Genomic DNA, 14513 nt, shown 5'->3' with positions numbered 1-14513 from the left:
GCTCAATCAAGACAAACCACTTGCACCTGTGTGCAAATCTCCAAAAAAAAACCAACCAAGGCAGTGTCAATACAAACCACTTGCACCTCTGTGCGAATCTACAAAAAAAAAAAAAAAACCTATGCGCAATCTAGACACACCACTGGCACCTCTGTGCGAATCTACAAAAAAAAAACCTAGGTGCAATCAAGACAAACCACTTGCACCTCTGTGCGAATCTAAAAAAAAAAAAAAAAAAAAGGTAGGTGCAATCTAGACAAACCTCCTGCACCAGTGTTCCAATCAACAAACAACACAAAGCTGGGCGCAATCATGACAAATCACTTGCACCTGTGTGGGTATCTGCAAACACACACGCCTGGGCACATCAAGATAAACCAATAGCACCTCTGCGAATCTTCAAAAAAAAAAAAAAAAAAACCTAGGCACAATCAAGAGAAACCACTTGTACCTGTGTGGGAATCTCCAAAAAAAAAAAAAAAAGCTAGGCACAATCAAGACAAACCACTTGCACCTGTGTGCGAATCTCCAAAAAACAAAAACCTAGGCAGAATCATGACTAACAACTTCCACCTGTGTGGAATCTGCAAACAACACACACCTAAACACAATCAAGATAAACCACTAGCACCTGTGAGCGAATCTCCAAAAAAAAAAAAAAAAAATCCTAGGCCCAAACAAGACAAACCACTTGCACCTGACTTCCAATCAACAAACAACACATAGCTGGTCATAATCATGACAAACAACTTGCACATGTGTGTGTATCTGCAAACACACACACCTGGGCACATGAAGATAAATCAATTGCACCTGTGTGCGATTCTTCAAAAAAAAAACCTAGGCTCAATCATAACAAACCACTTGCACTTGTGTGCAAATCTCCTAAAAAAAACCTAGGCACAGTCAAGACAAACCACTTGCACCTCTGTGCGAATCTACAAAAAAAAAAAAAAAAAAAAAACCTAGGCTCAATCAATACAAACCACTTGCACCTGTGTGCAAATCTCCAAAAAAAAAAAAAAAAAACCTAAGAACAGTCAAGAGAAACCACTTGCACCTCTGTGCGAATCTACAAAAAAAAAAAAAAAAAAAAAAAAAAAAACCTAGGCGCAATCAAGACAAACCACTTTCACCTGTGTTCAAATCTTTAAACAACACACACATGGGCGCAATCATGACAAACCACGTGCACTTCTGTGCAAATCAACAAAAAACAAAAACCTAAGTGAAATCAGGACACACCACTTAAACCTGTGTGCAAATCTCCAAAAAAATAACCTATGCACAGTCAAGACAAAACACTTGCACCTGTGGTCCAATTAGCAAGCAACACACAGATGGGCGCAATCATGACAAATCACTTGCACCTGTGTGGGTAACTGGAAACACACAAACCTGGCTACATCAAGACTAACCAATTGCACCTGTGTGCGAATCTTCAAAAAAAAATATCTAGGTGCAATCAAGAGAAACCACTTGCACCTGTGTGCAAATCTCCAAAAAAAAAAAAAGAAAACCTATGCACAGTCAAGACAAACCACTTGCACCTTTGTGAGAATCTACAAAAAAAAAAAAAAAAGAAAACCTAGGCGCAATCAAGACAAACCACTTGCACCTGTTTTCGAATCTATAAACAACACACACCTGGGTGCAATCATGACAAACCACGTGCACCTCTGTGGGAATCTGCAAACAACAAACACCTGGACACAATCAAGAATAACCACTAGCACCTGTGTTTGAATCTATAAACAACACACACCTGGGCACAATCAAGACTGACAACTTCTATCTGTGTTCGAATCTATAAACAACACACACCTGGGCGCAATCAAGACAAACCACTTGAACCTGTGTGCGAATCTCCAAATAAAAATACCTAGGCACAATCAAGACAACGTGCACCTGTTTGTGAATCTACAAATAACAAAAACCTAGGCGAAATCATGACAAACCACTTGCACCTGTGTGGGAATCTAAAAACAACACACACCTCGGCACATGCAAGACAAACTACTAGCACCTGTGTGCGAATCTCCAAAAAAATAAAAATAAAAACGTAGGCGCAATCAAGACAAACAACTTGCACCTGTGTTCCAATCAACAAACAACATATAGCTTGGTGCAATCCTGACAAATTACTTGCACCTGTGTGGATATCTGCAAACACACACACCTGGGCACATCAAGACAAACCACTAGGACCTGTGTTCGAATCTATAAACAACACACACCTGGGTGCAATCATGACAAACCACGTGCACCTCTGTGGGAATCTGCAAACAACAAACACCTGGACACAATCAAGAATAACCACTAGCACCTGTGTTCGAATCTATAAACAACACACACCTGGGCACAATCAAGACTGACAACTTCTATCTGTGTTCGAATCTATAAACAACACACACCTGGGCGCAATCAAGACAAACCACTTGAACCTGTGTGCGAATCTCCAAAAAAAAAAAAGCAAACCTAGGCACAAAAAGACAAACCAATAGCACCTCTGTGCGAATCTACAAAAACAAAACAAAACAAAACAAAAAAAAACCTAGGCGCAATCAAGACACACCACTGGCACCTCTGTGCGAATCTACAAAAAAAAAAAAAAAACCTAGGTGCAGTCAAGACAAACCACTTGCACCTGTGTGCGAATCTCCAAAAAAAAAAAAAGAAAAGGTAGGCGCAATCAAGACAAACCTCCTGCACGAGTGTTCCAATCAAAAAACAACACACAGATGGGCGCAATCATGACAAATCACTTGCACCTGTGTGGGTATCTGCAAACCCACACACCACGGCAAATCAAGATAAACCAATGGCACCTCTGTGCGAATCTTCAAAAACAAACAAACAAAAAAAACCTAGGCGCAATCAAGAGAAAACACTTGCACCTGTGTGCGAATCTTTCAAAAAAAAAAAAAAAAAACCTATGCGCTATCCAGACAAACGATTCACAAATGTGTGGGATCTGAAAAGAACACACACCTGGGCACAATCAAGACAAACCACTAGCACCTGTCTGTGAATCTCCAAAAAAAAAAAAAAACATAGGTGCAATCAAGACAAACCACTTGCACCTGTGTTCCAATCAAGAAACAACACACAGCTGGGCGCAATCATAACAAATGACTTGCACCTGTGTGGGTATCTGCAAACACACACACCTGGGCACATCAACACAAACCAATTGCACCTGTTTGCGAATCTTCAAAAAAAAAAAAAAACGTAGGCTCAATCAAGACAAACCACTTGCACCTGTGTGCAAATCTCCAAAAAAAAACCAACCAAGGCAGTGTCAATACAAACCACTTGCACCTCTGTGCGAATCTACAAAAAAAAAAAAAAAACCTATGCGCAATCTAGACACACCACTGGCACCTCTGTGCGAATCTACAAAAAAAAAACCTAGGTGCAATCAAGACAAACCACTTGCACCTCTGTGCGAATCTAAAAAAAAAAAAAAAAGGTAGGTGCAATCTAGACAAACCTCCTGCACCAACAAACAACACAAAGCTGGGCGCAATCATGACAAATCACTTGCACCTGTGTGGGTATCTGCAAACACACACGCCTGGGCACATCAAGATAAACCAATAGCACCTCTGCGAATCTTCAAAAAAAAAAAAAAAAAAAACCTAGGCACAATCAAGAGAAACCACTTGTACCTGTGTGGGAATCTCCAAAAAAAAAAAAAAAACTAGGCACAATCAAGACAAACCACTTGCACCTGTGTGCGAATCTCCAAAAAACAAAAACCTAGGCGCAATCATGACTAACAACTTGCACCTGTGTGGAATCTGCAAACAACACACACCTAAACACAATCAAGATAAACCACTAGCACCTGTGAGCGAATCTCCAAAAAAAAAAAAAAAATCCTAGGCCCAAACAAGACAAACCACTTGCACCTGACTTCCAATCAACAAACAACACATAGCTGGTCATAATCATGACAAACAACTTGCACATGTGTGTGTATCTGCAAACACACACACCTGGGCACATGAAGATAAATCAATTGCACCTGTGTGCGATTCTTCAAAAAAAAAACCTAGGCTCAATCATAACAAACCACTTGCACTTGTGTGCAAATCTCCTAAAAAAAACCTAGGCACAGTCAAGACAAACCACTTGCACCTCTGTGCGAATCTACAAAAAAAAAAAAAAAAACCTAGGCTCAATCAATACAAACCACTTGCACCTGTGTGCAAATCTCCAAAAAAAAAAAAAAAAAAACCTAAGAACAGTCAAGAGAAACCACTTGCACCTCTGTGCGAATCTACAAAAAAAAAAAAAAAAAAAAAAAAAACCTAGGCGCAATCAAGACAAACCACTTTCACCTGTGTTCAAATCTTTAAACAACACACACATGGGCGCAATCATGACAAACCACGTGCACTTCTGTGCAAATCAACAAAAAACAAAAACCTAAGTGAAATCAGGACACACCACTTAAACCTGTGTGCAAATCTCCAAAAAAATAACCTATGCACAGTCAAGACAAACCACTTGCACCTCTGTGTGAATCTACAAAAAAAAAAAAAAAAAAAAAAACCTAGGCGCAATCAAGACAAACCACTTGCATCTGTGTTCGAAACTATAAACAACACACACCTGGGTGCAATCAAGACAATCCACTTGCACATGTGTGGGAATCTACAAAAAACAAAAACCTAGGCGCAATCAAGACAAACCACTTGCACCTGTGTGCGAATCTCCAAAAAAAATAACCTGGCGCAATCAAGACAAACCACTTGCACCTGTGTTCCAATCAACAAACAACACACAGCTGGGCGCAATCATTACAAATCACTTGCAACTGTGTGGGTATCTGCAAACACACACACCTGGGCACATCAAGACTAAACAATTGTGCCTGTGTGCGAATCTTCAAAAAAAAAAAAAACCTAGGCGCAATAAAGACAAGCCACTTGCACCTGTGTGGAAATCTCCAAAAAAAAAAAAAAAAAACCTAGGCAGAGTCAAGACAAAGGACTTGCACATCTGTGCGAATCTACAAAAAAAAAAAAAAAAAATCTAACGCATTCAACACAAACCACTTGCACCTGTGTTCAAATATATAAACAACACACACTAGGGCGCAATCTTGACAAACCAAGTGCACCCATGTGCGAATCTACAAAAAACAAAAACCTAGGTGCAATCTAGACAAACCACTTGCACCTGTGTGTGGATCTACAAACAAAACACACCTGGGCGCAATCAAGATCAACCAATTGCACCTGTGTGTGAATCTACAAAAAACAAAAAATTAGGCGTAATCAAGACACACCACTTGCACCTGTGTTCGAATCTATAAGGAACACACACCTGGGCGCAATCATCACAAACCACGTGCACCTTTGTGGGAATCTGCAAACAACACACAACTGGGCACAATCAAGACACACCACATTACACCTGTGTGCGAATCTCCAAATAAAAAAACCTAGGTGCAATGAAGACAACTTGCAACTGTGTGTGAATCTACAACAATCAAGACAAACCACTTGCACCTGTGTTCCAATCAACAAACAACACACAGCTGGGCGCAATCATTACAAATCACTTGCAACTGTGTGGGTATCTGCAAACACACACCTGGGCACATCAAGACTAAACAATTGCGCCTGTGTGCGAATCTTCAAAAAAAAAAAAACCTAGGTGCAATAAAGACAAGCCACTTGCACCTGTGTGGAAATCTCCAAAAAAAAAAAAAAAAACCTAGGCAGAGTCAAGACAAAGGACTTGCACCTCTGTGCGAATCTACAAAAAAAAAAAAATCTAACGCATTCAACACAAACCACTTGCACCTGTGTTCAAATATATAAACAACACACACTAGGGCGCAATCTTGACAAACCAAGTGCACCCATGTGCGAATCTACAAAAAACAAAAACCTAGGTGCAATCTAGACAAACCACTTGCACCTGTGTGTGGATCTACAAACAAAACACACCTGGGCGCAATCAAGATCAACCAATTGCACCTGTGTGTGAATCTACAAAAAACAAAAAATTAGGCGTAATCAAGACACACCACTTGCACCTGTGTTCGAATCTATAAGGAACACACACCTGGGCGCAATCATCACAAACCACGTGCACCTTTGTGGGAATCAGCAAACAACACACACCTGGGCACAATCAAGACTGACAACTTGCATCTTTTTTCCGAATCTATAAACAACACACACCTGGGGGCAATAAAGACAAACCATTTGCACCTGTGTGCCAATGTAAAAAAACACACAAACCTGGGTGCAAGTATGACAAACCACTTGCTCCTGTGTGGGAATCTGCAAACAACACAAAACTGGGCACAATCAAGACACACCACATTACACCTGTGTGCGAATCTCCAAATAAAAAAACCTAGGTGCAATGAAGACAACTTGCAACTGTGTGTGAATCTACAAAAAACAAAAACCTAGGCGCAATCATGACAAACCACTTGCACCTGTGTGGAATCTGAAAACAACACAGACCTGGACACAATCAATACAAACCACTAGCACCTGTGTGCGAATCTCCAACAACAACAACAAAAAAAACCTAGGCGCAAACAAGACAAACCAATTGCACCTGAGTTCCAATCAACAAACAACACATAGCTGGGCATAATGATGACAAATAACTTGCACCTGTGTGGGTATCTGCAAACACACACACCTGGGCACATCAAGATAAATCAATTGCACCTGTGTGCAAATCTTAAAAAAAAAAAAACCTAGGCGCAATCAAGACAAAACACTTGCAACTGTGTGTGAAACTCCAATAAAAAATACCTAAGCGCAATCAAGACAAACCACTTGCACCAGTGTGCAAATATTCAAAAAAAAAAAAACCTAGGCTCAATCAATACAAACCACTTGCACCTGTGTGCAAATCTACAAAAAACAAAAGCCTAGGCGCAATCAAGAAAAACCACTTGCACCTGTGTTCAAATCTATCAACAACACACACCTGGGCACAATCAAGACTGACAACTTCTATCTGTGTTCGAATCTATAATCAACACACACCTGGGCACAATCAAGAAAAACCACCTGCAGCTGTGTGCAAATCTACAAACAACACATCACTGGGCGCAATCAAGATCAATCAATTGCACCTGTGTGTGAATCTACAAAAAACAAACTCCTAGGCGCAATCAAGACAAACCACTTGCACCTGTGGTCCAATCAACAAACAATACACAGCTGGGCTCAATCATGACAAATCATTTGCACCTGTGTGGGTATCTGCAAACAACACACCTGGGGACATCAAGACTAACCATTGCACCTGTGTACAAATCTCCAAAAAAAAAACCTATGCACAGTCAAGACAAACCACTTGCACGTCTGTGTGACTCTACAAAAAAAACACCTAGGCGCAATCAAGACAAAACACTTGCACCTGTGTGTGAAACTCCAAAAAAAAACCTAGGCGCAATCAAGACAAAACACTTGCACCTGTGTGGGAATCTACAAAAAACAAAAACCTAGGCGCAATCGAGACAAACCACTTGCACCTGTGTGCGAATCTAAAAACAACACACAACTGGGCGCAATCATGACAAACCACTTGCACCTGTTGGGAATCTGAAAACAACACACACCTGGGCACAATCAAGAGAAACCACCTGCAGCTGGGTGCAAATCTACAAACAACACACCGCTGGGCGCAATCAAGATCAACCAATTGCACCTGTGTGTGAATCTACAAAAAACAAAATCCCTGGCGCAATCAAGACAAACCACTTGCACCTGTGTGCGAATCTAAAAACAACACACACCTGGGCGCAATCATGACAAACCACTTGCACCTGTTGGGAATCTGAAAACAACACACACCTGGGCACAATCAAGAAAAACCATCTGCAGCTGTGTGCAAATCTACAAACAACACACCCCTGGGCGCAATCAAGATCAACCAATTGCACCTGTGTGTGAATCTACAAAGAACAAAAACTAGGCGCAATCAAGACAAACCACTAGCACCTGTGTGCCAAATACAAACAACACACACACCAGGGTGCAATCTTGACAAACCACTTGCATCTGTGTGGGAATCTGCAAACATCACACACCTGGGCACAATCAAGACAAACCACTTGCACCTGTGTGCGAATCTCCAAATAAAAATACCTAGGCACAATCAAGACAACGTGCACCTGTTTGTGAATCTACAAATAACAAAAACCTAGGCGCAATCATGACAAACCACTTGCACCTGTGTGGGAATCTAAAAACAACACACACCTGGGTACAGGCAAGACATACCACTAGCACCTGTGTGCGAATCTCAAAAAAAAAAAAAAAAAAAAACCTACCCGCAATCAAGACAAACCACTTGCACCTGTGGTCCAATTAGCAAGCAACACACAGATGGGCGCAATCATGACAAATCACTTGCACCTGTGTGGGTATCTGGAAACACACAAACCTGGCTACATCAAGACTAACCAATTGCACCTGTGTGCGAATCTTAAAAAAAAAATATCTAGGTGCAATCAAGAGAAACCACTTGCACCTGTGTGCAAATCTCCAAAAAAAAAAAAAGAAAACCTATGCACAGTCAAGACAAACCACTTGCACCTTTGTGAGAATCTACAAAAAAAAAAAAAAAAAAAAGAAAACCTAGGCGCAATCAAGACAAACCACTTGCACCTGTTTTCGAATCTATAAACAACACACACCTGGGTGCAATCATGACAAACCACGTGCACCTCTGTGGGAATCTGCAAACAACAAACACCTGGACACAATCAAGAATAACCACTAGCACCTGTGTTTGAATCTATAAACAACACACACCTGGGCACAATCAAGACTGACAACTTCTATCTGTGTTCGAATCTATAAACAACACACACCTGGGCGCAATCAAGACAAACCACTTGAACCTGTGTGCGAATCTCCAAATAAAAATACCTAGGCACAATCAAGACAACGTGCACCTGTTTGTGAATCTACAAATAACAAAAACCTAGGCGAAATCATGACAAACCACTTGCACCTGTGTGGGAATCTAAAAACAACACACACCTCGGCACATGCAAGACAAACTACTAGCACCTATGTGCGAATCTCCAAAAAAATAAAAATAAAAACATAGGCGCAATCAAGACAAACAACTTGCACCTGTGTTCCAATCAACAAACAACATATAGCTTGGTGCAATCCTGACAAATTACTTGCACCTGTGTGGATATCTGCAAACACACACACCTGGGCACATCAAGACAAACCACTAGGACCTGTGTTCGAATCTATAAACAACACACACCTGGGTGCAATCATGACAAACCACGTGCACCTCTGTGGGAATCTGCAAACAACAAACACCTGGACACAATCAAGAATAACCACTAGCACCTGTGTTCGAATCTATAAACAACACACACCTGGGCACAATCAAGACTGACAACTTCTATCTGTGTTCGAATCTATAAACAACACACACCTGGGAGCAATCAAGACAAACCACTTGAACCTGTGTGCGAATCTCCAAAAAAAAAAAGCAAACCTAGGCACAAAAAGACAAACCAATAGCACCTCTGTGCGAATCTACAAAAACAAAACAAAAAAAAACCTAGGCGCAATCAAGACACACCACTGGCACCTCTGTGCGAATCTACAAAAAAAAAAAAACCTAGGTGCAATCAAGACAAACCACTTGCACCTGTGTGCGAATCTCCAAAAAAAAAAAAAAAAAAAACATAGGCGCAATCAAGACAAACCACTTGCACCTGTGTTCCAATCAACAAACAACACACTGCTGGGCGCAATCATAACAAATGACTTGCACCTGTGTGGGTATCTGCAAACACACACACCTGGGCACATCAACACAAACCAATTGCACCTGTTTGCGAATCTTGAAAAAAAAAAAAAACATAGGCTCAATCAAGACAAACCACTTGCACCTGTGTGCAAATCTCCAAAAAAAAACCAACCAAGGCAGTGTCAATACAAACCACTTGCACCTCTGTGCGAATCTACAAAAAAAAAAAAACAACCTATGCGCAATCTAGACACACCACTGGCACCTCTGTGCGAATCTAAAAAAAAAAAAAAAAGGTAGGTGCAATCTAGACAAACCTCCTGCACCAGTGTTCCAATCAACAAACAACACAAAGCTGGGCGCAATCATGACAAATCACTTGCACCTGTGTGGGTATCTGCAAACACACACGCCTGGGCACATCAAGATAAACCAATAGCACCTCTGCGAATCTTCAAAAAAAAAAAAAAAACCTAGGCACAATCAAGAGAAACCACTTGTACCTGTGTGGGAATCTCCAAAAAAAAAAAAAAAGCTAGGCACAATCAAGACAAACCACTTGCACCTGTGTGCGAATCTCCAAAAAACAAAAACCTAGGCGGAATCATGACTAACAACTTGCACCTGTGTGGAATCTGCAAACAACACACACCTAAACACAATCAAGATAAACCACTAGCACCTGTGAGCGAATCTCCAAAAAAAAAAAAAAAATCCTAGGCCCAAACAAGACAAACCACTTGCACCTGACTTCCAATCAACAAACAACACATAGCTGGTCATAATCATGACAAACAACTTGCACATGTGTGTGTATCTGCAAACACACACACCTGGGCACATGAAGATAAATCAATTGCACCTGTGTGTGATTCTTCAAAAAAAAAACCTAGGCTCAATCATAACAAACCACTTGCACTTGTGTGCAAATCTCCTAAAAAAAACCTAGGCACAGTCAAGACAAACCACTTGCACCTCTGTGCGAATCTACAAAAAAAAAAAAAAAAAAAAAAAAACCTAGGCTCAATCAATACAAACCACTTGCACCTGTGTGCAAATCTCCAAAAAAAAAAAAAAAAAAAACCTAAGAACAGTCAAGAGAAACCACTTGCACCTCTGTGCGAATCTACAAAAACAAAAACAAACAAAAAAAAAAAACCTAGGCGCAATCAAGACAAACCACTTTCACCTGTGTTCAAATCTTTAAACAACACACACATGGGCGCAATCATGACAAACCACGTGCACTTCTGTGCAAATCAACAAAAAACAAAAACCTAAGTGAAATCAGGACACACCACTTAAACCTGTGTGCAAATCTCCAAAAAAATAACCTATGCACAGTCAAGACAAACCACTTGCACCTCTGTGTGAATCTACAAAAAAAAAAAAAAAAAAAAAAAACCTAGGCGCAATCAAGACAAACCACTTGCATCTGTGTTCGAATCTATAAACAACACACACCTGGGTGCAATCAAGACAATCCACTTGCACATGTGTGGGAATCTACAAAAAACAAAAACCTAGGCGCAATCAAGACAAACCACTTGCGCCTGTGTGCGAATCTCCAAAAAAAATAACCTGGCGCAATCAAGACAAACCACTTGCACCGGTGTTCCAATCAACAAACAACACACAGCTGGGCGCAATCATTACAAATCACTTGCAACTGTGTGGGTATCTGCAAACACACACACCTGGGCACATCAAGACTAAACAATTGTGCCTGTGTGCGAATCTTCAAAAAAAAAAAAAAACCTAGGCGCAATAAAGACAAGCCACTTGCACCTGTGTGGAAATCTCCAAAAAAAAAAAAAAAAAACCTAGGCAGAGTCAAGACAAAGGACTTGCACCTCTGTGCGAATCTACAAAAAAAAAAAAAATCTAACGCATTCAACACAAACCACTTGCACCTGTGTTCAAATATATAAACAACACACACTAGGGCGCAATCTTGACAAACCAAGTGCACCCATGTGCGAATCTACAAAAAACAAAAACCTAGGTGCAATCTAGACAAACCACTTGCACCTGTGTGTGGATCTACAAACAAAACACACCTGGGCGCAATCAAGATCAACCAATTGCACCTGTGTGTGAATCTACAAAAAACAAAAAATTAGGCGTAATCAAGACACACCACTTGCACCTGTATTCGAATCTATAAGGAACACACACCTGGGCGCAATCATCACAAACCACGTGCACCTTTGTGGGAATCAGCAAACAACACACACCTGGGCACAATCAAGACTGACAACTTGCATCTTTTTTCTGAATCTATAAACAACACACACCTGGGGGCAATAAAGACAAACCATTTGCACCTGTGTGCCAATGTAAAAAAACACACAAACCTGGGTGCAAGTATGACAAACCACTTGCTCCTGTGTGGGAATCTGCAAACAACACACAACTGGGCACAATCAAGACACACCACATTACACCTGTGTGCGAATCTCCAAATAAAAAAAACCTAGGTGCAATGAAGACAACTTGCAACTGTGTGTGAATCTACAACAATCAAGACAAACCACTTGCACCTGTGTTCCAATCAACAAACAACACACAGCTGGGCGCAATCATTACAAATCACTTGCAACTGTGTGGGTATCTGCAAACACACACCTGGGCACATCAAGACTAAACAATTGCGCCTGTGTGCGAATCTTCAAAAAAAAAAAAAAACCTAGGCGCAATAAAGACAAGCCACTTGCACCTGTGTGGAAATCTCCAAAAAAAAAAAAAAACCTAGGCAGAGTCAAGACAAAGGACTTGCACCTCTGTGCGAATCTACAAAAAAAAAAAAATCTAACGCATTCAACACAAACCACTTGCACCTGTGTTCAAATATATAAACAACACACACTAGGGCGCAATCTTGACAAACCACGTGCACCCATGTGCGAATCTACAAAAAACAAAAACCTAGGTGCAATCTAGACAAACCACTTGCACCTGTGTGTGGATCTACAAACAAAACACACCTGGGCGCAATCAAGATCAACCAATTGCACCTGTGTGTGAATCTACAAAAAACAAAAAATTAGGCGTAATCAAGACACACCACTTGCACCTGTGTTCGAATCTATAAGGAACACACACCTGGGCGCAATCATCACAAACCACGTGCACCTTTGTGGGAATCAGCAAACTACACACACATGGGCACAATCAAGACTGACAACTTGCATCTTTTTTCCGAATCTATAAACAACACACACCTGGGGGCAATAAAGACAAACCATTTGCACCTGTGTGCCAATGTAAAAAAACACACAAACCTGGGTGCAAGTATGACAAACCACTTGCTCCTGTGTGGGAATCTGCAAACAACACACAACTGGGCACAATCAAGACACACCACATTACACCTGTGTGCGAATCTCCAAATAAAAAAACCTAGGTGCAATGAAGACAACTTGCAACTGTGTGTGAATCTACAAAAAACAAAAACCTAGGCGCAATCATGACAAACCACTTGCACCTGTGTGGAATCTGAAAACAACACAGACCTGGACACAATCAATACAAACCACTAGCACCTGTGTGCGAATCTCCAACAACAACAACAAAAAAAACCTAGGCGCAAACAAGACAAACCAATTGCACCTGAGTTCCAATCAACAAACAACACATAGCTGGGCATAATGATGACAAATAACTTGCACCTGTGTGGGTATCTGCAAACACACACACCTGGGCACATCAAGATAAATCAATTGCACCTGTGTGCAAATCTTAAAAAAAAAAAAAACCTAGGCACAATCAAGACAAAACACTTGCAACTGTGTGTGAAACTCCAATAAAAAATACCTAAGCGCAATCAAGACAAACCACTTGCACCAGTGTGCAAATATTCAAAAAAAAAAAACCTAGGCTCAATCAATACAAACCACTTGCACCTGTGTGCAAATCTACAAAAAACAAAAGCCTAGGCGCAATCAAGAAAAACCACTTGCACCTGTGTTCAAATCTATAAACAACACACACCTGGGCACAATCAAGACTGACAACTTCTATCTGTGTTCGAATCTATAATCAACACACACCTGGGCACAATCAAGAAAAACCACCTGCAGCTGTGTGCAAATCTACAAACAACACATCCCTGGGCGCAATCAAGATCAATCAATTGCACCTGTGTGTGAATCTACAAAAAACAAACTCCTAGGCGCAATCAAGACAAACCACTTGCACCTGTGGTCCAATCAACAAACAATACACAGCTGGGCTCAATCATGACAAATCATTTGCACCTGTGTGGGTATCTGCAAACAACACACCTGGGGACATCAAGACTAACCATTGCACCTGTGTGCAAATCTCCAAAAAAAAAACCTATGCACAGTCAAGACAAACCACTTGCACGTCTGTGTGACTCTACAAAAAAAAACACCTAGGCGCAATCAAGACAAGACACTTGCACCTGTGTGTGAAACTCCAAAAAAAAAAAACCTAGGCGCAATCAAGACAAAACACTTGCACCTGTGTGGGAATCTACAAAAAACAAAAACCTAGGCGCAATCGAGACAAACCACTTGCACCTGTGAGCGAATCTAAAAACAACACACAACTGGGCGCAATCATGACAAACCACTTGCACCTGTTGGGAATCTGAAAACAACACACACCTGGGCACAATCAAGAGAAACCACCTGCAGCTGGGTGCAAATCTACAAACAACACACCGCTGGGCGCAATCAAGATCAACCAATTGCACCTGTGTGTGAATC

The sequence above is a fragment of the Erinaceus europaeus genome, chromosome 8 (genome assembly GCF_950295315.1).
Source record: "Erinaceus europaeus chromosome 8, mEriEur2.1, whole genome shotgun sequence".
NCBI classification, from domain to species: domain Eukaryota; kingdom Metazoa; phylum Chordata; class Mammalia; order Eulipotyphla; family Erinaceidae; genus Erinaceus; species Erinaceus europaeus.
Note: the sequence above shows the minus strand (reverse complement) of the source record.